The sequence below is a fragment of the Cylas formicarius genome, unplaced genomic scaffold (assembly GCF_029955315.1).
Source record: "Cylas formicarius isolate icCylForm1 unplaced genomic scaffold, icCylForm1.1 PGA_scaffold_7__23_contigs__length_41026272, whole genome shotgun sequence".
NCBI classification, from domain to species: domain Eukaryota; kingdom Metazoa; phylum Arthropoda; class Insecta; order Coleoptera; family Brentidae; genus Cylas; species Cylas formicarius.
The window spans coordinates 36054569-36076255 of NW_026844352.1; the positions used below are offsets into that span (position 1 = coordinate 36054569).

A 21687-nucleotide genomic window follows, 5' to 3' on the forward strand; every position below is an offset into this window, starting at 1 on the left:
TAAAATTGCAAATCCGATCGACAATTTATTTATTTTATATCGAATTCGGAATTAAATCCATTCCCCCTCTATATCAACAGAAATAATAACCGTTGGTGTTTTATTTTAATGGGTATGTAGTGGTAAAACATACGGAAACATAAGGATTATATACAAGGCGACGTCAAGCAGCTGTGATTATATAACATACGAGCACCCTTGAGAACTATTCTCGACTTAACTGGAAAATGATATCAAGGAAAATATTAACGACCTTAGCGTCCGAACACCGAAAAATACTTACTTACGGTACGTCCGAATTATTTACTCATTTAAGAAAATATATATGCTGGCCACCCACAGTTTTGATGAACAGGAGCAACAAACTGGTATTCGAAGAATAGCGAAACCAGTCGGCTGCGCTCGTGTTAAATAAACTCACGAGTCAAATGCCGTTCACCGCACTGGTTGCATGAGAATAAATCCCTACTATAGGATTCGAATTTCTTTAAATCAGGTAAAAACAAATGTTTTTAATATTAATATTAATCAGGCTCCATTGATTGACTAATCCAAAATTTTCACTTTTTACGACACGTCATCGAAATATGTTTTAAAACGTTAACTTTTTTTTGTTCATTTGTTCCTCGTTTTTCAAGCAGGAGCTTTGTTTCGAACGGATAAATCGTAACCAATGAAGTTGTTAGTCTTTTTTTTTCTTCATTAAATAATTTTGGGAGCGCCACTTCTTTCCGCCATGATACATTAGGAAGTGAAAGTTTTCGATCAAAACTTTTGCTAATAATTTTCCGCTACCCACCCCAAAAAAAGTTTGTTATCCGTTCGAATCAAATAAAAAAGTAGTTGAAACATGAGCAAATCGTGCAGAACAAGATACGAATTCAGGATTCGGATAGATGATTTTTTGTACTTTAATAGCGTTATCAAAAATTTCACAAAAACAAAAACAACAAAACATGTTATAATGAAAGTGATATTGAGAATGAACATTGTTGGTTGTCTAACTGTCAGGCACATGGCAAGGCGGAGAATCACGGACTGTAAAAAATGAAAAACGTTGATATTATTTCTAAAAATTCTTAGGCGTCTTATAAAGAGTATTTGTTTTATTTACCTCCCAATAATAATAATAAATGTTTATAAATGACTGGGTGGGTCGGTTTAATGTCGCATACGAAATAAAAATTTTAAATAAATTCCCCCGAAGCGGTTACGAACAATAATAAAAAGCGGCCAGAATAATAAAATTCACGTAAAATAGTTTACGTTCAAAGTTTTCGAGAAATTTATCCTGACGTCGGAATTTACAACCTTCGTATCTGAGCATAAACGATTCGAGTTTATATCGTTTGGGTTCTGGTATATTGTACTTTATTAAATTAACCGGAAACGTTCTACATAATCGTTCACAATATCGTCCGTTCTAAATAAAAACCTCTCCGATTTTCGGCCCACCGACGCGCAGAAGTTGAAACGCGTTGTAAATAATAACTCGAGCTTTCCGACCTCTTCAATTTTGCATTTCGTGCAATTAAAGCAGTAAAGTTTAGGCGAAAAGTTGTCCTCGGTCCCCAAGTTTGACTTTGTAATCGATGTAATTAGTAGTTCTGCTCGGGTTTATGGCAATCCGGTTGATAGTAAAGATTTTACATAAACTTTACTTTAACTTTGAGATTAGTGATGGTAAATTTGAGTTCCCCAAGTAGAATCACTCGACCCTCCAAGTTTCGGAACTTGTTGTTTGTGCGGGTGATTAGTTTCGGGAGTGCATTGTCTCCATTGTTTTATGTCTTTGTACGATCGAAAAACAATCAACACTCTTTCCCTCGAAGCGAGAAAACTACGTTGTTATCTTTAAAAATTATTATTATGATCATAATCTATCTATAGGAACGCCTGGAAATAATGAGGAGACATCAAAAAATACTAAAAGTTCATGTTCACTTAGCCTTACGTCTTTGATTTTACCAATAAACTCTTGCGAGTTTTTTACAGAAAAACTTTCTTTTTGATGTTTTAAATTTTCAAGTTCTGCAACCAACCACTTTGAAATATTATATGTTGGAGATCCCATAGCTGAGACAATAGGTCCCATTGTTTTTCCAGGTTTATGAATTTTAGGTAAACAATATAATTTGGACAAACAATGAGACCTATTGCCTAAGCTATAGGTTCTCCAACATATAATATTTCAAAGTGGTTGGTTGCAGAACTTGGAAATTTAAAACATCAAAAAGAAAGTTTTTCTGTAAAAAACTCGCAAGAGTTTATTGATAAAATCAAAGACTTTGAACTTTGGAATATCTCAGGAAATTACTCGAATATAATAACTACAGTAAAGATATAATTGAAGAGCTAATCACTTTGACAAAGCTTTGCATGAGTCAAAATATTTTTCTATATAATCACAACTATTATGAACAACAAAATGGCATGGCCATGGGAAATTGTTTATCTCCTTTCCTGGCTGAACTTTTCATTCATCATTTTAAACAGAATGCTAAAGTAAATTTCGAGTACTTTCCTAGGATATGGTATAGATACGCCGACGATGTTTTCGCGGTTTTTGATACAACTTGCATGGATTTAAATGACTTTGTTTCAAATTTGAATAATTACTTCCCATCTATTAAATTCACATATGAAATAGAAAGTAACATGCAGTTGCCTTCTTTGGACGTTCTCGTTGTCAAAAACAGTGAAAATCATTTAGTTTTTGACATTTATAGGAAAGACACTAGTACTTTAAGATACATAACCAATGATTCTAACCATGCTTTTCAACACAAAGTGGCAAGTTTTAATTTTCTAGTCCATAGACTTGTCACATTTCCTTTAAATCAAGAAAGGTTTGGGGTGGAAAGAAGCCTTATAAAAAAGGTGGCTAGAATCAATGGCTATGAAGATAGTTTTATCGATAAGTTAATTAGGAAATTTAGATTTAAAAACAAACTTCAAAAATCAACGACTTATCAAGCTGATAAGGAAAATTTAAAAGTAGTCTCAATTCCTTTCTCTCCCCAATATACAAGTGGACTAGATAGAGTTTTCAGGGCCGCAGGTCTTCGAAGTGTCTATCAGTCCGGATCAAAATTAAAAAATCTCTTGGGTAATCCCAAGGATAAACTAGATACCCTTGAAAAGTCGGGAATTTATGAAATATGTTGTAACGATTGTGACAAGTCATATGTAGGGCAAACCAAAAGATCAATTAATGTTAGATTTGAGGAACATTTAGCTTATTTAAAATTTGCTAGATTAGAAAAATCAGGTGTAGCCGAACATATGTTCAACAATAATCATAAGGTAGATATTAGTAATTTAAAATTAGTTAAATATGTAAATAAGGCACTGAACAAGGACCGGGGTTCAATCCCATTTAGCCCATTATACGCGATGATTGGTTGCGTGAACAGTGCGTAATTCCCCCTCTCACTTCCCGATGGGTATATATATGGAGAACATTTGTTCTATTAAGTTTAGTTTTAATCTTCTCCTGAAGCTGCCAACTTGCGTCGAGTACGTATAATTGAGTTTCGGTTTGTGGTAAAACGCGTTATTGTGTGTTAGTATAGTGCCGAAGGTTCCAGTCCAGAGTTTGATCATAATCTATATTTAAGATATGTAGAGTCAGGACAGATACTTGGAGATCTCTTAAATTACATGTTAAAAGACACATACATAATTCTTGCGACTACAAAAATCTTTTGAATAAAATAATTAAAACGTAAAAATCGGTCTCTGCTCGTTAGAAAATGAAAGGCTTAAGTAATTTACTATTTCTGCAAGCTTACCTAATGATAAAATAGAGTGGAAAAGCAAAGAATTCAAATCAATTGTCAATGTGTTACCATCATCCAGTAAACTAAAACCTTGGTTGTTCTCAATTATTATCGGTATATGATTTTTCCACACGTTAGGTTGGGGTTTTTGAATCATAACCACCAGCACAAAAATAATTCAGCGCCTAAATTGAGTTGGCATAAACGTTTTTATTTTGTAACAGACGTAATCACACTTAATTTGGTAGAATTAGAGCCTCTAAATGAATGACGTTTAATTAAAGAGACTCGGTTCCGCTATATGTACTGCGTCGCATCTTAATCGCTGCATGCGTCTACAATACAGAATTTCAATAAATAGGTAAGGGCTTAAGTCGTTGCTCGAAGGAAAATAATTCCGAATCCGCTCGCTACACACCTGACTACCCTACTACTCCACCGCTTGTCAAAAGGATCCCGGCTACCGTTCCCACACCTGACACCAGTTAGAAGGCATTATGCGTTCCAAACACGCTCCACTAAATTTACCCGAATTTAGTTTGTTAAAGTTTGCCGACTTATTTAAGAACCCGTCTAATAGTTTACGTCTCGTGCGATGTTTCGAAACTAGGCTACGAATTCGACTTGTTTTCTATTCAATTCCGGTTATTTAGATTCTACCGTCAGACGAGGCAAAAAAATTATGTTTATTCCGCGTAACGTAATAGTCAATTTTCACATCCCGCTCTCTGCAGGTTACAAGATAAACCACATTTTCGAAGGAAGGAAGTTTTCCAAAACCCATTGTTGGAAAGTCATTTTTTATTAACACGCAACAGATTTCAGATTGGTTTTTTTATAATAATTATGTAATTCGCCTCTCCCTTTTTTAACCTCCCTGTTTCAGACCTTTTTCTTGTTACACCGCCTTCCTCTAATTAAAAAGGTTTTAGGACCGAGATTCGTTCTTTTCAAACCTCTCCCCTGTCTCCCTTTCTTTCGCTCTCTCTCTCTCCCTACTGGCTTCTCTATCTCCCTCCGTCAATGCCTTTCTCTCCTTTTAGAAGAGGTTCCCTACTAAAATTTAAAACAACGAAAGAAAGAGACACACACACACACAGAGAGAGAGAGAGAGAGAGAGAGAGAGAGAGAGAAAGTGACAGTGAAGAGATTTTAAAAGAGAGGGTCATTTCTATGGCCAAAAAATGGAAAATAACTAGTGATCGGTGTTTCTAAACCAGAAGTAACAAATCTTCTGTATTCGTTCTGCGTCGGTTGCATATTAACTATTAACACTCAGTGACGTACTTTCAGTGAGAAACTGATTATTACTTAAATAAACTTACTGGTCACAAACTAATTGGGTTATTAACTAATGAATTATTCACTGCGGCTCCCTCTCTGCGAGATGTTTTACTAGAACTACCTCGAGTTAAACCTCGCTCGTGCAACTTCTAAAACTTGAGAATAGTATGAAACTGATTTTGGTGTTTAGTGGATGTATTTTTATAAGTAATATGAAATATTAAGCTGCAATCTAATAAATTGCAACAAATGGAAAGCAAGAAATGAGCAAAAGCAGCAAAAAGCAGAAGCGTTACCTTCTAGCAATTTAGTTCATCAGATTTAATTATTATTTACAAGTTATAATTTGTTAGAATTTACATTTACCTTAGCCATTTTAAAATATGAAAATTGATACTGATATTTTTGTAAAGTTTAAGATTCTGAATTTTGTCTTAATTTGGTGATTTACATTTAATATAAACAAATCTAATTTAAATTATGTTCGCCATGAATTTTTCAATATTTTTTTTGCATCCGTGAACAAACAATTTTTATTTGCCAAGGATTTCATTTTCATTTTCTCCAAAAGCCCTTTTTTATCCTTTTCTTCGCCAAACGTTTATAGACGCACAAGAACTTCGGAAATAAAAATTCCGTTTAATATAGCGATTCCGTTTTTCTAAAATACCGTTATTATTGAGGTTATTGACGGCGTTCCCTTTTAAAAGTCCGCACTAAAAGCGAGCACAAATTGCAGAACGCCGTTTACGGTAATCGAATATGTAATACTCCAGTTATAATACGGCCGTTTCTGCCGTTTATTTACGTATTAAACGCGGAAAATGACTTTTACAACCTGACACCTTCGAGCGCTCGTAAAACCATCCGAATCTCTCCTACGTGAATATAGTTTTTCATAGCATTTTACCGCTCTTCAGCACCAGTTTCACGTACAGAATGGAGCCATTTTCGATAGCTTTTTTTTTAAGCGGCGATAAATATACAGAGTGTTTCACCACATCGTCAAACTCAACCTATCGATGACGTATCAACAAACAATATGCCTCACTGTGTTTCGATGTGTTTCAAAGTCATATTAACTTCAACCAAACCAAACAACTTAAACCATCTCTTCTACTATTTACATATCTCCTCCTGCTGAAACGTCAGCAGGAGGAATCCACAAGATTTGTAACTAGTAGTGACCTGTGGCCGGTTGCTATGTGAGCACCTGTAAGATCCAGCAAAAGTAATTATATTTCTCCAATAGGTTACTTAGTAAAAACGCAACAAACGCAACTGTCATGAGGATTTTTCTCGTCGTCACCCTAGCTTTGTTTTCTTTCTCTATACGATGTCCGTCTGCACGTCTCAACGCATACCAGTCTGGATTAACAAAGTCCCAAGTCGATTTTATGAATCGAACTGTTTTATTCGTTGCGCCAAATTGTTGTGATCGATGGGAACGCATTGGCGAATTAAATCGCGAGAAATTTGGACCAAATGCCAGTCTAATGCACTGCGCGTTGCAACGCGTTGGGGAAGCTTATTTATCAAATTAACAGTGTTCCATTAGGGCCGTCAAAAACCGTATTCGTAGGCGGAATTAATTGCCAGCGTCGATTTAACTTCTGTGACCCCCTCCCGCCCTCTCGGGAGACAGCTTGGTCACGATTGATAGGCGTTTGGAACTCGTATAAAATCTTGATCGTGATCAAACGAATATAGGGTAGGTATATAAAAAAATATTTTTCTGCTCCCGTCTGTAAAATACCTAATTACCCATCGATGCAGCATGCGGGAAGCGTCACTTTACCACGTCAGTTTCGTTTTACTTGATTCCGAGCCACTTCGGCCTTTCGCACGGATGTCTTCGGGACATTTCCCACTCTTTGAATTTTGACGTTTGTCAATTCTGACGGTCATGGTCATGTCAGTGAATGTATTCGTGTTGTTTTGCGAAAATGTACCCAAAAACTAACGGTCGTAGAAAAAGTATAGTATGCAACACGTTCGGTAAACTTTTTAACTCACTCGTTTATTAAACACTCGCTCCGCTGCGCTTCGCTCGTGTCAAGTAAACTCGCGAGTCAAATGCCGTTTACCGCACTTGTAATTCCATGGGTGATGTATAGCATAGAAGAGTTCCAGAGGAATTCAAAGGAACCATTAGTATAAATAGAATTAAAGTTTTGGTTTGTTGAAATTTTTGTTTTTGTTTTGTTGGTGTCTAGTGTGTAGTATAATTTTAAGATATGAAATGAGAAATGGCTCAGCAGTGGAGTCTGGAAGAGCCAGGTGAATGGACTCGATATTGTTATTCGTAGGTCAAATTAATTTTCGTGTCCGGTCTAGTAAACGCACTATACTTGCTAGCCATTGCACTCTATTCAGCTCCATACTCTTATATTGTTAAGTACTGCCAATTCTTGATAGCAGGAGTATTGTTAATAATAACTTTGTAACTTGGAAACTTTTGTGAATGCCTAAATATCTAATCTAAATCTTTTAAATGTCTTTTTTCTCTTTTATTTGTTTTAGTCCCTATCCGTTATTAAACCGTTAAAAAAATATCTGACTGCGTCCCGACATTTCAGGATGCTGAGGGTAATAGAAAAGCCAATCAGATCTCTCCGTTTTCATTCTGACTGTTCTCTATTCTTGTGGCTGCACCTTTCATTTTTCCTCCCGTACCTAATGTCCTGTAATCGGTCCACAAAGGCCCTAACTAACGGGTCCTATCTCGGGCCTACGTAATAGAATTCGTAGATAACGGCCGAATAACAATTATGATTAGTAAATCCATTAGTAAACCCCGCGAGGGAATTCTTCGGCTATCAATCATCCTCGCGGCCGCCCGACGTTTGATGAAGGTGGCTTTTGTTCGTTTGACAGTTTTCGCCTTTACAATTCTCTAATGTTTGCGCGCGCGGAAACTTTTGAATCCCGTAAGAAAGTAATAAAAGAACTTTGACATAAAGGGAAAGGGAAAGCCACAGCGGAACCGGGTCGGATTTATTTAATTTATAGACGGCGAACGCATTCTAAGCGGACTACCAAGTGTTGCTATAGTCTGTTTCTGTAACGTGTAGAGCATTTTTTTAGTTTGCAGATTTAACGGTCGATGGTAAGTGAGACGTTTATGGAGAACGAAACGTAGGACCGTTCTAAAAATTTGGTACTTTAATAAGGGAGGACGATTTCACTCCCGATTCTAGTGAGTCCGTTCTTCATGTTAGACGAGGACAAGTCTCATTCTTCAATAAATCTCTAATACCCTACTCATATCCGATCACAGTGGCAATCTGAAACGGCCTCTAGGATAGAAACTGTGGTCAAAATCTCATTATCCTTCTAGCATTCCCGGCAATGCTGGTTCTATAGTGACTAATAATTATTGGACTAGGTTTGTGAGTCTGCCTGGTCAGCTTCGATAAGGCATCCCGGATGTTGTTTCGATGCTTTTGACACTGTCGGCTTTATCCGTTGCAATGCATCCGCGCCAAGTTCTTATTAGCAACTAGCTTAAAACTTTTGGAGGTGATGGAAGTCTAAGTGATTTGACAAATAATGACCGTAATTTAGTCTATGCAACGTTAAACCTTTCGAAAAAACAAAGTAGCCCAAAATTATCCAGTCCCTTAATTATAACGATATAATACAGTACAATCCAGTATACAATACAGCAAACAAATATATTAAAAACAAAACGCCAGCTAGATTTCAGACCGACAGCGGACTTAGGAATTATATTAAGCATCCTTAAAGACCTTTCGGCAAAAAAATAAAGGATTTTTTGGGTGAGGGCAAAACGACTTAATCTTACTAGAAACAAAATAGGTGATCTCCCGGAGAAATCATGAATCCCGAAGTACTTACGTTTTAAATTTTTTGCATCGTGCATTCAAGTCGTTGATAGTATTACAACTGATAAAATAAATTATAATTATTACAGAATATAAATGGAATATCCACGAACGCGACTGGAGATGAAGAATTTCTATAAAAGATGTCAAGCTCTGTCTTCCATACTGTAGACATCTTTTAATAAATATTATTGACAGCGAGTCAATCAGTATACTCAGTTTTTTCAGAAATAATAGAGATGCACATCTACCAACAAATGTCTACTTTTGTAAATTTAGCCTAAATCATCAGGGTTTAGTTCATTTTAGTACAACTACCAGTCTGGTTAAGTTATTGAATGATATTCGCCACAATGAAGATAGGAGGGAAGCTACATGTTTGCCTCCTTTGGATTGTAGTAAAGCTTTCGACACAATTAATCACAATATGTTGTTGGCAAAACTTCAATATTTCGGTTTCTCAGCTGGATATGTTAAGTCCCTGGAACAATATCTGAGCAATAGATTGCATCGTGTTGGAGTTGGGGAAAGCAATGTAACCTAGAAAAACCTAACTATAACCCAATCACTACTGCAGTGGCCCAATGTTCAATTTTGGGATCTTTATGGTGTAGTCTTTATATAGTATCATATATGAATGAGTATATCAAATAATTAATGATGTACCAATATGAAGATGATTCCCAAATTTACATTTCTTTTTCTACGGAGGACTCCAAAAAACTTCAATCTTGACTTGAACAGTGTATCCGCCTATTATGTGGACCATAACTTCAATTCTATTTCTAATACAAAAATATCTAACAACAAGCAAGTTAATACAAAGTATACCGTCCACCAATTTTAAAACAGGTTCTTAAACTTAACAGACACAACATGTTCTAAAAATTAAGTTGAATTTCTGGAAAAAGGTTTCAACTTTAACTTACAGCACTCCTACATTAATAGAGAATCAGACTGTTGAATTAGCAATTAAGGACATTAACGATTTTAATTAAAACGAACATATATTAGCGAATATAATAAACTCTCAATTAATAGATAACAACAAGCACCAAGAAATTTCTCAAATGTCACTAGTAAAAACTATCAAAAACAAAGCTTCTGAAAATAACATAATATTTACACGTGCAGATAAAGGGAAGACCAACGATTTTCTTGAACCAGAACTTTTTCAATGTATGAAACTCGATCCTACCTATCCTATTCTTTTGAATTAATCAACAAAATTAAAGATATGAAAATCCCTAACGCAACACTATTGTCTTTTGATGCACAAAACTTATTTCCCAGTATTCCGCCTATGGATGTGATAGATTTAATAGATTTCACCCCCACTAGAAAACACCCATTGGTGAAACAAGATTTATTGGATTGCTTAATAGTATCTTTAGACCAAAATTATTTTGAATTTAATGGACAGATTTACATCTCTAAGGAAGGTGTGATAATGGCAAATCCACTTAGTCCTTTGTTAGCCGAGTTTTTTATGGATAATTTGGAAAATGTCATACTAGAACATCCTTTAAGTAAAAGTTTTCTATGGTGGTATGCTTTGTTGGAACGGACAGACAATTGAATTATTTTTTAAATTGCTTTAACTCATTGCATAATCCTATAAAATTCAATATCGAGATTGAACAGGATAATTCTATTTATTTTTTAGATTTAACTATTACGAAAACGCAAAACAAATTATATTTTTCCATTTATCATAAACCTTCACACACGGACACAGTCAAATCACCCTTATGCACAAAATGGCTGCACTTCACTTTTTTATACACAGACTTCATACGCCGCTCTCAACAGAAAATGACAACATTGAACAACGGCTACAATCCGTCCATTATAGATAAAAATTCTATTTATCCGAAACCTAATACAGAACACCAACAATTTAAAACAATTACATACATAGGAGAACCCAGTGGAAAAAGTTTCAAAACATTTGTCAAAATGTGGTGTTAAAATAGCTTTCAGAACTAACAACACAATAGGAAAATTTTTAAAAAACAATAAAACGAAATGTTCAAAATCTTAAAAATCAGGTGTCTACAGATTGAAATATGCATCTTGTCCTAAAATTTATATTTTTACAAACAGGTAGATCCTTCAAGAAACGCATTAACGAACATAAAAGAGCGTTTAAAAACAATAGTCTAGATTCTAATTATTACAGTTAAACACAGAAAAACACATTTTTGAAGACAATTTTAATATTTTACATACAGCCACAAAAAGTAGAAAATTAAATTTATTGGAAGCCATGGAGATTAACAAAATGAGACATTCAAATGTATTGCTTAACGATCAATTAGATTTAAATACTTCTCTTTTATTGAACTTAAATTCTCACAACAACTTTAATTAAGGTTTTATTGTCATTTTTCGGTATATATAGTAGCAGGTAATTTGTAAATATTACATTTGATAAAGACACGATGTTGTCGAAACAATTGACATGGGAAAATATATAATTTCGTGAAAATCTGAACTTTTAGTTTTTATTTATTTTGTCAAAGTCAACTTATAAGTCCTCTATAAATAATGATTTTTTTTACTCCCGTCTCCAAAATACCTATCTACACATCGATCTAGCGTGCGAGAAGCGTCACTTCACCACGTCAGTTTTATTTACCACGGATCCGAGCCACTTCGGACATTTCTGGGGTTTTACTGCACGGGTTTGACGCCTTGAATTTGACGTTTGTCAATTCTGGAGGCCATGACAGTGAATGTATTCGAGTTGTTTGTGAAAATGTACCTAAAAACCAACGGTCGTAGAAAAATTATAGTATGCAACAGGTTCGGAAATCTTTTCAAGTCACTCATTTATTATGCACTCGCTCCGCTCGTGCCAAATAAACTAGTGGGTCAAATGTCGTTTACCGCACTTTTTGCATGCTCGTAATATACTATTTACATATCGTTACGGAGGTTAAGGATTTAGGAGCAATTTTTTAAAAATCTTTTGCTTTTCAATCATATATTAATAACAAACTGAAAATGGCTTATATGCGTTTAAAAAAAACTTTACGATTTTAAAAAAAGTTTTGCCCGCTAAAACTAAATACTATTTGTGCGTTAGTCTCATCTTGCCTTTGTTTGATTATGCGCATGTTGTTTATGGAAGCTCACTAAATAATCACACAGCTCATGCCATACAGAAAGGTCAAAACTCTTATATGCGTTTTTCCTACAATATCCCATTTCCTAATCATTTTACACCGTATTTAAGTAGCAATAAAATACTGAATATAACTAATCGCAGAGTGTCCAATGTACAATTAATTTTATTCTTAGAATTTTAAACTTCGATCAACCCGAATGTCTTAGGCGGCAGTTCAAGGTTCCTAAGCATAGTACGGCTACTTTTCAAAAGTCATTTATTTTTGTTGCGGTTTTGAATGTGGAAAGTGTGTTTTTGTGATCCCGTCTCGCATTGCGCATGGTCGGGGCGCTTTTTTTTAGTTTTCTAATTAGTTATTATATTTTTTATATACTTTTGTTTTTGTTTATTGATTATATACGCTAATCAGTTGTTAGGTAAATGCAGGGTTTCGTCACACATGCTTCAAGCTTTTTGTCACTGTCATTGTTATTAATTTATTAATAACGCGTGTCGCGCGTTCCGGAATAATTTAATTCATCAAACGTCACTTCATCCCACTCAGGATAAAAAATCGTTCCCGTCTTCTCCCCACCACCGGCACCGGTGCGAAAACACCGTCTTCCGCGACGTTTTAATTTATATCCGCCAGTCCGGCAAGATGAAAAATACATTCCCTAGAACTGAAAAAAAATCCCGACTCTCTGCCTTTCTCGCTCGCACATTGTACGGTCTTCCCTTAAATCTAGAGGAAATACTTTTCGGCCGCAGTCGGTCCGCGGGGAACAACAACTCTGCGGTAACCCGCGGAACCAATTACGGAACTCTGGGGTGATGGTAGTAGCGGTGGCGGCGCTCCGTTCGACAAACAGGGGAGCATAAATACACGTCGCACGTAGGGGCTGAAATACGGACAAAGTCCAAGGCCTTTGAGGGAAACGAACCGTCGCACGGTTTCGCGGACGTTGATTTTTTAATGCACGGGCCTCTATTTGTTGGACGCGCTTAATTACCTTTGGTTTTTTCCTGTAGAGGTGGACAGGGGGCGTCCGCTGACTAGATTGTGTCAAAATGTTACGGGTGGTGGCTTCGTTATTTCCTCTTGCACCTCGATCAAAATGTTATTATTAATACGTTAAAACATTACTGTTTGTCTTGGCGTGTATTAGAATAAGGATTGTGGGCCCGACTGATATAGTTGCTCGATTTCTTCTAGTAGTTTATTCCTTAGTTTGATTAACCTTGTTTAAATTATGCGTCCCGTCATCCTTAGTCACTTTGAAGACCTTTAAAATTCATTTCTTTTCAGTGTTTGGATAATGTACGCCGTGTACCAAATTAAACGATCCACTATACGATTTCGAACAAAAGTTTCTTGGATTCTCCTGAAGATTCGAAATGTTATAATGATGTTGATACAGGGTGACCCAAAAGTGTCCCACCACCGACATCAACTTTATTATTTTAAAAGGAACACCCTGTATATTTCGTTATTTTTCGAATCCTTAGTAAAAATAAAGGTCAGTTTCTTAAGAAATTCCTATTCGAATTTTGCGTAGTTTAGGCAGAAATTGTGGTTATGTGTTTTTTTTCTTTCTACTGAGTCAGGTATTACAATGAAAAATTAACCACCGACTAAGGAGATGATACACTACTCAATCAGTTTGACAGATGGGCCTCAGTTTATACAGGGTGTCCCAAATAGGTGGTGCCGTTTTGGCGAATTTAATTTATTTTCAATTCTTCTATATCTTCAATATATTCTTCTATATTTTTATTCAGATATCAATTCTACTATCCACTACGTATTTAGAAAAAACAACCAAGTCCAAAATTCTTGAGTCATCAATAAACGAGGATACAACATGGAAACTCATTCACAGGGAAAAATCTAGCCGTTGTCTAAAATTCTCTCTACGTCCAATCCGTGAGCGCCTTTAACTCACCAGTATTTAAACTAGAAAAACATTTGTCCAGATTTTAAATTCTTTCAAGATGGACAAGGACGGCATTATGGCAAATTTCGCCGTCAAATCTCTATACCCGAGGATTCCAGTAGAGGACGCACTCCTGCTTATAGAAGAAAACGAAGATCTTCCGCGGTACATAACAGATCTGTCAAGACACTGCCTGAAAAATGCTTTCTTTATGTATAGATGGAGCAGCAATGGGATCATCTCTCTTACCTCTGATAGCCAACCGCTTCGTGGTTCACTTCGAAAAGGAAGCAATAGCGACGACAAATTTGAAGCCAATACTATGGACGTTGATACGTTGATGACGTATTTGTCGTATGGTCTTTTAGCAAAGGAAAGCTTCTGAAATTACAAAACCATCTGAATTCTATTCATCGAAGGATTTATTTTGCAATAGAACTTGAAGGGGATAACAGTCTGCCTTTTCTAAGTGTGCACATCACAGAGACCGAAAAGGGACACAGTCTATAGATAACCAACAAAAACTAAGAGATATCTGAAAGTTAAATCTCATCACCACCCATCACAGATACAGGCAGTGGCAAATACAATTAATCTTCTCGGTCCTTCAGACTCACAAACGAGAAGAACAGAAAGGTGAACTGAGGAAAATTAGGACCTGTCTTCGGCAAAATGGATACCATGAGCAAGGCAATCAGCAAGCAACAACAACCTCAACAAAAAGTGCAGTGGGTTACTGATAAAATCGGCCGAATATTGAGGAAACATGAGATATCTACGGCATACAAATATCATCATGCTAGAACAATATTAAGAAACCCAAGTATATAGTGTAACTTGCGGATCGTGCAGCATGGGGCAGACCAATAGAAGGATTTCAGCCAAGCTTGATGAACATCGATTAGCCATCAGAAATAAACAAACAATATCAGCTTTATTTCAGCACCAACACCAAACAGGCCATAAAATTTCAAACAAATAGCTAATATTGCTGATTTTAGGACCAGGATTATATGAGAGGCCCTGGAGACAAAAAAGTCCTGACATCTAAATCGGAGAGACGACGTTCTGCATTTATCCAATACGTGGAAAACGATTCGCATTCAACGGAGACATCGCAACTAAGATCGGGCGAAATAAACAACTCGACAATGTTCGAAGTGATTTCGGAGCGGGAGCATTGAAAATGCCAATTGAGATCTTGGCGAAACGTCCGCAGGATTCCAACAAACGAACGGATGATATTCCGGAATATAATGTTATCATATGCCTGTAGTATTTTTTTATAAATTCTGGAATACTTATTCTGGAATCTGGTGTTCAGAACTTGAGTCTCTCTATTCTTGCACAACAGTTTAACACCATTTATCCCAATTTATCCCAGACTAGTAGTGAGTTTAATCACGTGTGGCTCAAAGCCACCATCTTAACCCGACTCCACTGTCTAAAAGCTAGCGGCCATTACGACGTCTATAACATTCATAATTACAGATTGGCAATTAGTTTTTTTTTCTTTATACACTGGCGAGCAAAAAATTTAGGTTACTCAAGAAATTTCAAATTATTTGGAAGACAAGGTTTATCGCAGAATCGTAGGTCCAGTAGCCTTTCGACAAATGCGGATTGAGATATTTGTTATCTGTCAGTTATTTTCAGTGTAGTTTTGACTTTATGAAATAAATTAAGTTCGGCCTAATTAAACTTCGTGCGTTAAATACTTTCCAGTTTATTATTCGTTTATCCCCATTAAACTTAAGATTGTTTGGTGTATTTTAGATCTAAGGAGTATTTAACTGGTATGTCTGTCTTTAGATCCTATTGTTTGTCGCTAGAATTGTAGAGTTGATACAAGATCGTCGAGGAAAACGGGAAATCGCAAGAATTGTTGATAGGAGTCTATGTGCTATACAATATGTATACCAAAGCTACGAGGAGAATGGCTTGATCACTAGAAGGCCAGGATCCGGTCGAAGAAGGATCACCAACCAAACGGATGATCTATTTTTGGTATCCGCAAGTTTTCGGAATAGGACAGCTTCTGCTGTTTGGTTTCGAAATGAACTTCAAAAAGCTGGAAATGTCAATGTTGGCCAATGGACTGTTAGAAGAAGGCTTCGTGCTAATGGATTATCGTGCAGAGCAGCCATTATACCGACGGCATCACTTAGACTGGAATGATTATGAATGAAGCAAGGTACTGTTTTCCGATAAATCCCGTTTTTGCTTCACTGGGTCATATAGACGTCGGGAAGTATGAAGGAGACCCAGGTTTTATTAAAAAAACACTTCCACAAGGTTGTGGTTCGGTTACGGTTTGGGTGGGAATCAGTTCGGAAGCACCCACAGAGTTGGTCTTTATACAGAATGGCTCCCTAACAGCTCACAGGTAAATTGAAAGAAATTCTGAGTGATCATGCTATGCCTCTAATGGGCGAAGATGGCATTTTTATGCACGATAATACTAGACCCCACACCATCAGAATTGTTAGTCACTATCTGGATAAGGTGGAAATGGGCTCTAAGAAGTGCCCAAGAGCTGAGAAATTTAACTAAATAGAGTAGGTTAGACAATTTACTACCTACTAGTTCGACGATCGGTGTAAAATTTGTAATTTCTTGAGTGACCTAAATTTTTTGCTCCCCAGTGTATATATTTCACAATATCTTTCCAATTTGAACAAACTACCCGCTCGGGGAGGGTCGCAAGATATTTTGGCAAATACATATAAATAATCATTACATCTTCCACTTGCCTATATTTCTAGCGGCTTTCTGAAAGTAGATAAGTAGATCAAAACTTAAGAAAAATAGGAAAGTTACTCGCCATCTCGTCGGTACTTCACAACTCTATTTGGTTATCTAATGAAGCCATCTGCCTAGACTAAAGATGCCCGAAATTACTAAGTCAGAAATTTTAACTGTGTACTGTTAAGGTTTATACGACAGACGACCCGTCGAGACGATGAAAGGAAAATCCAGGTGATAAATTAAAACTCCAATTTCTCAACGAAAGCATTATTTTCGCTTCCGGCGATCCCAATATCTGAACCTCCGGCTCCGCGAGCACTTAATCTTGGAGACGATCTGCTTCAAAAACTAATGTACGAGAACTCCCAATGACAAACGATTTTACGGTCAGGCTATTTGGAAGCAGAAGTCTGCAGAAATTTTCGGATCGATGTCCTTCCTCTCGGACGTCGTGCCGCTGCAAAAAGAAAGTTTTCGCGTCAGAACTCCGATCTTATGCGTAAAATTTTCCAAAAGAAGACAATTGGAATTGTTAGAGAACACGTTAAAATATACACGGTCCCTAAAATTAAGTACACAAAGGCTAATTTAAAATAATTGATAATAAAACAATTAGATTCTCAGTACAATTTTCGTTAGTTAAGACTGATTAAAACATGCGAATTACTTGATCCTGATTTGCTCAAAAAAAAACGCCATAAATTTCAAAAAAAAGATATGAGAAAAAATTCATGGAATTTTTGGTAATGTCCTCTTAAGATTTGCTCTATTCATTACAAGCAGTGTCATTATGTAATCGTCAGGAGATTTACAGAACATTGAAGATAGCTATAAACTAACCAAAACGATTGCAACAATTAAAATAGATAAAGTAAATTAAAATTTTTGTATTTGTAGGCACGTTATCGGTTATATATATATATATATATATATATATATATATATATATATATATATATATATATATATATATATATATATATATATATATATATATGGATGTTAAAACTAGGAATGCTATTGCAAGCAACAAATTTTTGCGCACCCTGGACAAAACACCTCCTTTTGAAATCAAAGAGGGGCATGAGATACGGTACGCTGTTGTTATGTGTTGTAATGTTTCTGTTTTATCTTATTGTTTTAAAAATTATTTTCGGAAGTTTTCCTTTATCAACTCTTTAATGGCATGAGCATTTACTAATATACTACTTCAACTAACTATGTAATAGGTTATTTATCAGTATTTAAGCTAACTTTGGCACCAATTTGACGCAAATATGTGTTATAAGAAATTGGTACAGATTCAGTCGGAAATAGTATATTATGCAAAGCGTGGGAAAAATCTCCGAAAACATCCGATTACTCCCAAATCCGTGCGGTAAAATCCCGGAAATGTCCGAAGTGACTCGGATTCATGGGATCGGTGGGAAATTAGATATTTTGCAGACGGGAGTAGAAAATATATATATTTTTACATATTATGATTCCTACAAGATGTGTTTTGATAAATCTCCGTTTCTTTGTTAATTTTAATGCTTGGTTGTTAACTTATTGAGAGAAATTCGAAAAGTAATTAAATAAAAGAAAACGATGTATTTTCAATCCGGTGGGTAATTGGGTATTTTACAGACGGGAGTAGAAAAAAAAAATTAATCAATCTGAAAATCAAAAAAATCGACAGATGGGTCGATAAAAATTAATCTTCATGGTTGCCGTGTGGCTCAATATCAAACCTTACAAATTACAACAAAATGGTGAGACCTCAAAATGGGAAGATGCTGATTTCCGCGAATAAAAAGCGGGATGTTTTAATGTTTATCAAGGGGTTTAATTCTGGGCTCAGTGGCGGATTTCCGTAGGCGCTGCGAGCGATTACCGAGGAAATGAAAAAGGCTCTAAAAATCATTATCGCGGTCTTCTATAATATAAGGTCATAAACGAGGAAGGGGTTTAAATTTATGGCTTCAGTTAGCGTGTTTGGGTCCTGCTAAGAACGCATCATAATTGTTTTTTGGGATTAGTTTAGAATTTTATGTTCATTGGAATAAAGAAAATCTAGATATAGTTTTTGCTAACAATCTTTAAATATTCTAAATGACTTCGAGAGAAACTGCAAGGTAAGTTGTCACAGACTTTCGTGTGTGTGTAGCAGATTGACTCTGTTTTATCCATTATAAAATTTGAAATAAACTAAACGTGATTTTCCTTTTCAAAATTTTGTTTTCCTTATTAAAATAAAGGTCTACATTATTATTATTATTATTACGTTATTATTACGTATTTGTATGGTAGGTCTGAGAGAGTTAACCCACCTTTCTTTCAAGGAAACACAAGGGATAATTAAACCCAAAATATTATTAACGTTAGACTTCTTATTATTTTAAATGATAATAGTATATTATACAATTGAAATTATAATATTTTGCTATTATTTTAAATGATAATAGTATATTATACAGTTATAATTATAATATTTGGCACCAGTGGTGCGACTGATTAATTAATTCATTAAACATGTTGTATACTATATCCCTACACTCAGAGGAAGAGGATGCTCAGCTAGATTTTGCCGCATTAGTTTTTAATCACACAAAACTGTTGTATCGCTTATTTGTTAGTCAGTTGAATACGCTCTTGCGGTAAACTAATGATTTTTGTGGTTTGGAAAAATAAAGTTTTTAAAAAGCAACTGCTTTAGGCACTGTACCGTCGCAGGGTCCAATCGGAGCTGATTAACCCGCAGCTTACGTCGCACGCATGTCAAACGGTAGAGAAAAAGAGCTTCTGCGTGTAGTTTGGGCAACCAAATATTTTCACCCCTACGTTTTTGGTAGACAGTTTAATATCATTGCATATCACAAGCCCCTCCAATGGCCATTTTCACTAAAAGATCCTAATTCAAAGTTATTGCGCTGCCGTATAAAACTAGAATAATTCAATTATAAAATATTTGACAATAAGGGTAAGCTCAACACAATGTGGACGTGTTTTCTCGTATCGAAATACATACTAACAAAACAAACCATAGTTTTAATTTAAGTCAGTACATGGACGGTTTTAACAAAAGCCTCGAAAATGATCAAGCCCCGCCGGAAAATAACGACGTTCCAAATAATAATGCTGAAACGTCTTATACAGAAAAGAATAATAATGACCCTGGCCAAGACAATATTTCTATCATTGCGCTACCTGACACCAAAAACGCTGCCAATGTTCCAGACGATGTCAATATTACTATACATACGAACGCAGATCAACATTCCGCTGCAAGAATCGCGATAACAGAAACCCCTGTTAATTACGGCGCAAATCGAATCGTAAACAAAACCTAAAACAATATTATTCGGAAAGAAATAACGCTTTACAATTGAAATATCTCAAAATAATTTAAAAAAATGTCTTAGAATTCGTCAACTCGACGTTCAATACCACCGCCATTTTGAAAATCCCCAAATATACGAACCTTTTACAGAAGTAGTTGGTAAATCAAAACTTGTCGACGTTACCAAAAAAGACGACATGCAAGACACAATTAAAAGCTATCACGAAGGAAAATCGAACCACAGAGGAATCTAGGAAACGGAACAAAAAATTTAAAGTAAATATTATATTATATATGTAAATATTATTATATATAGTATGAGCGGCACCCAGTCAACGTAAAAATGAATATTACCCTTACCGTGAGTTTCAAACCATCATTGACAGCTTTCCAAAATATAGAATCTGTTGAAGTTGCAGATTGTTTATTCTATTCGCATCACTCAATCCCTAAACAGGTAATTGCGGATAACGGTCGTGAATTTACCAATTTGTTAATAACGGAATTGATTAGCTTGCAAAAGATAAAACTTTATTTTATTAGCCCTCATCATCCTGGTTCAAACGGTACAGTCGAAAGGTTATAGTCAACATTACTAGGACATTTTCTTCCCTTAAACACTCAAGGATTCTTAAAATCACCTGTACACTTAAAAATGATATATGCCATTGTGTAACAAAACTGTAGCCAATTGACATTACTCCCTTCGATATTAGTATTGATGAAATGGTTAATAATTATATCAACGACTACAAAGGAATGAAAAAAAATATATTCAAATTTAAACAAAAAAATAATCCAAAATAAAAAAAATTGTAATCCAAAACTTGAATAACGATTGCGACAATCCTGAAATATTTCAACCACAGCAAATGGTGTATGTGAAGGAACACATAAGACAGAAAACCGCGAAAAATTTCTAAAAACCCAGTAAATTAGATTTCGCTCATAAAACGGTTTTCACGGGAATGGAAGAAAAAAATTCATATGGTAACTTAAACCCTCCCAGAAAGAAAAATTACACCTTTAGTAATTAAATACTTTTGACGGCGAACGTTATGACGCCATTATTCAAATCCTTGAGCAGAATCAAGAAAAATTAACACAGCTCAGCAAAACACGGTTTCTATTAATTTGATAACACAATTGAATATAACAATTCGCAAAATAGCTACTAACGAAAGAATCTTAAAAAATGAAATTAATGAATTAATAATTTTTATTAAAGGTACGGAAGGTCATTCACTGTTTATCATATATCAATTAATAAGCCTTTAAGAAATAATTAACTCAGTGTTACAGAATATAGAAAATTCAAGCTCTTGAAGAACTTCTTAGAGTAGAAAAGTACTTAGAGAACAGTTTCCATTAACAGTAACTGCGGAAAATATTTTTAAATTTCAAAATCGATATCGAATCTTACATGAACGATAAGAATATGACATACATTTTAAAGGTCGTGATTACCCAAATCGACAATTTTATATATCAATTTTTGTTAAAAAATAAATTGCACTACACATTTAAAAGCGACCCCTGCAAGAAATATAATATTATACATGCCAACAAACTCAAATTATAAACACTAAGTCGAAATTCCAACGTACGGAAGGTTCTAATCAGTATGTTGGTCTCTTCCCTCGCAAACAAGAGA

General features: G+C 35.4%; 1 protein-coding gene across 2 annotated transcripts in view; it reads right to left on the reverse strand.

Annotated features, from left to right (window-relative positions):
* Positions 1–21687, reverse strand: part of LOC132705596 (uncharacterized) — a 38433-nt gene that overhangs the window by 7618 nt on the left and 9128 nt on the right. Inside the window, exon 1 of one of the 2 annotated variants that reach the window (XR_009619470.1) lies at positions 284–393. The exons of the other annotated variant lie outside the window; for it this stretch is intronic. The gene's annotated coding sequence lies outside the window, so the exon portion shown is untranslated. Of the gene's footprint in view, positions 1–283; positions 394–21687 lie in introns of those variants that run through there. 2 annotated transcript variants of the gene reach the window in all.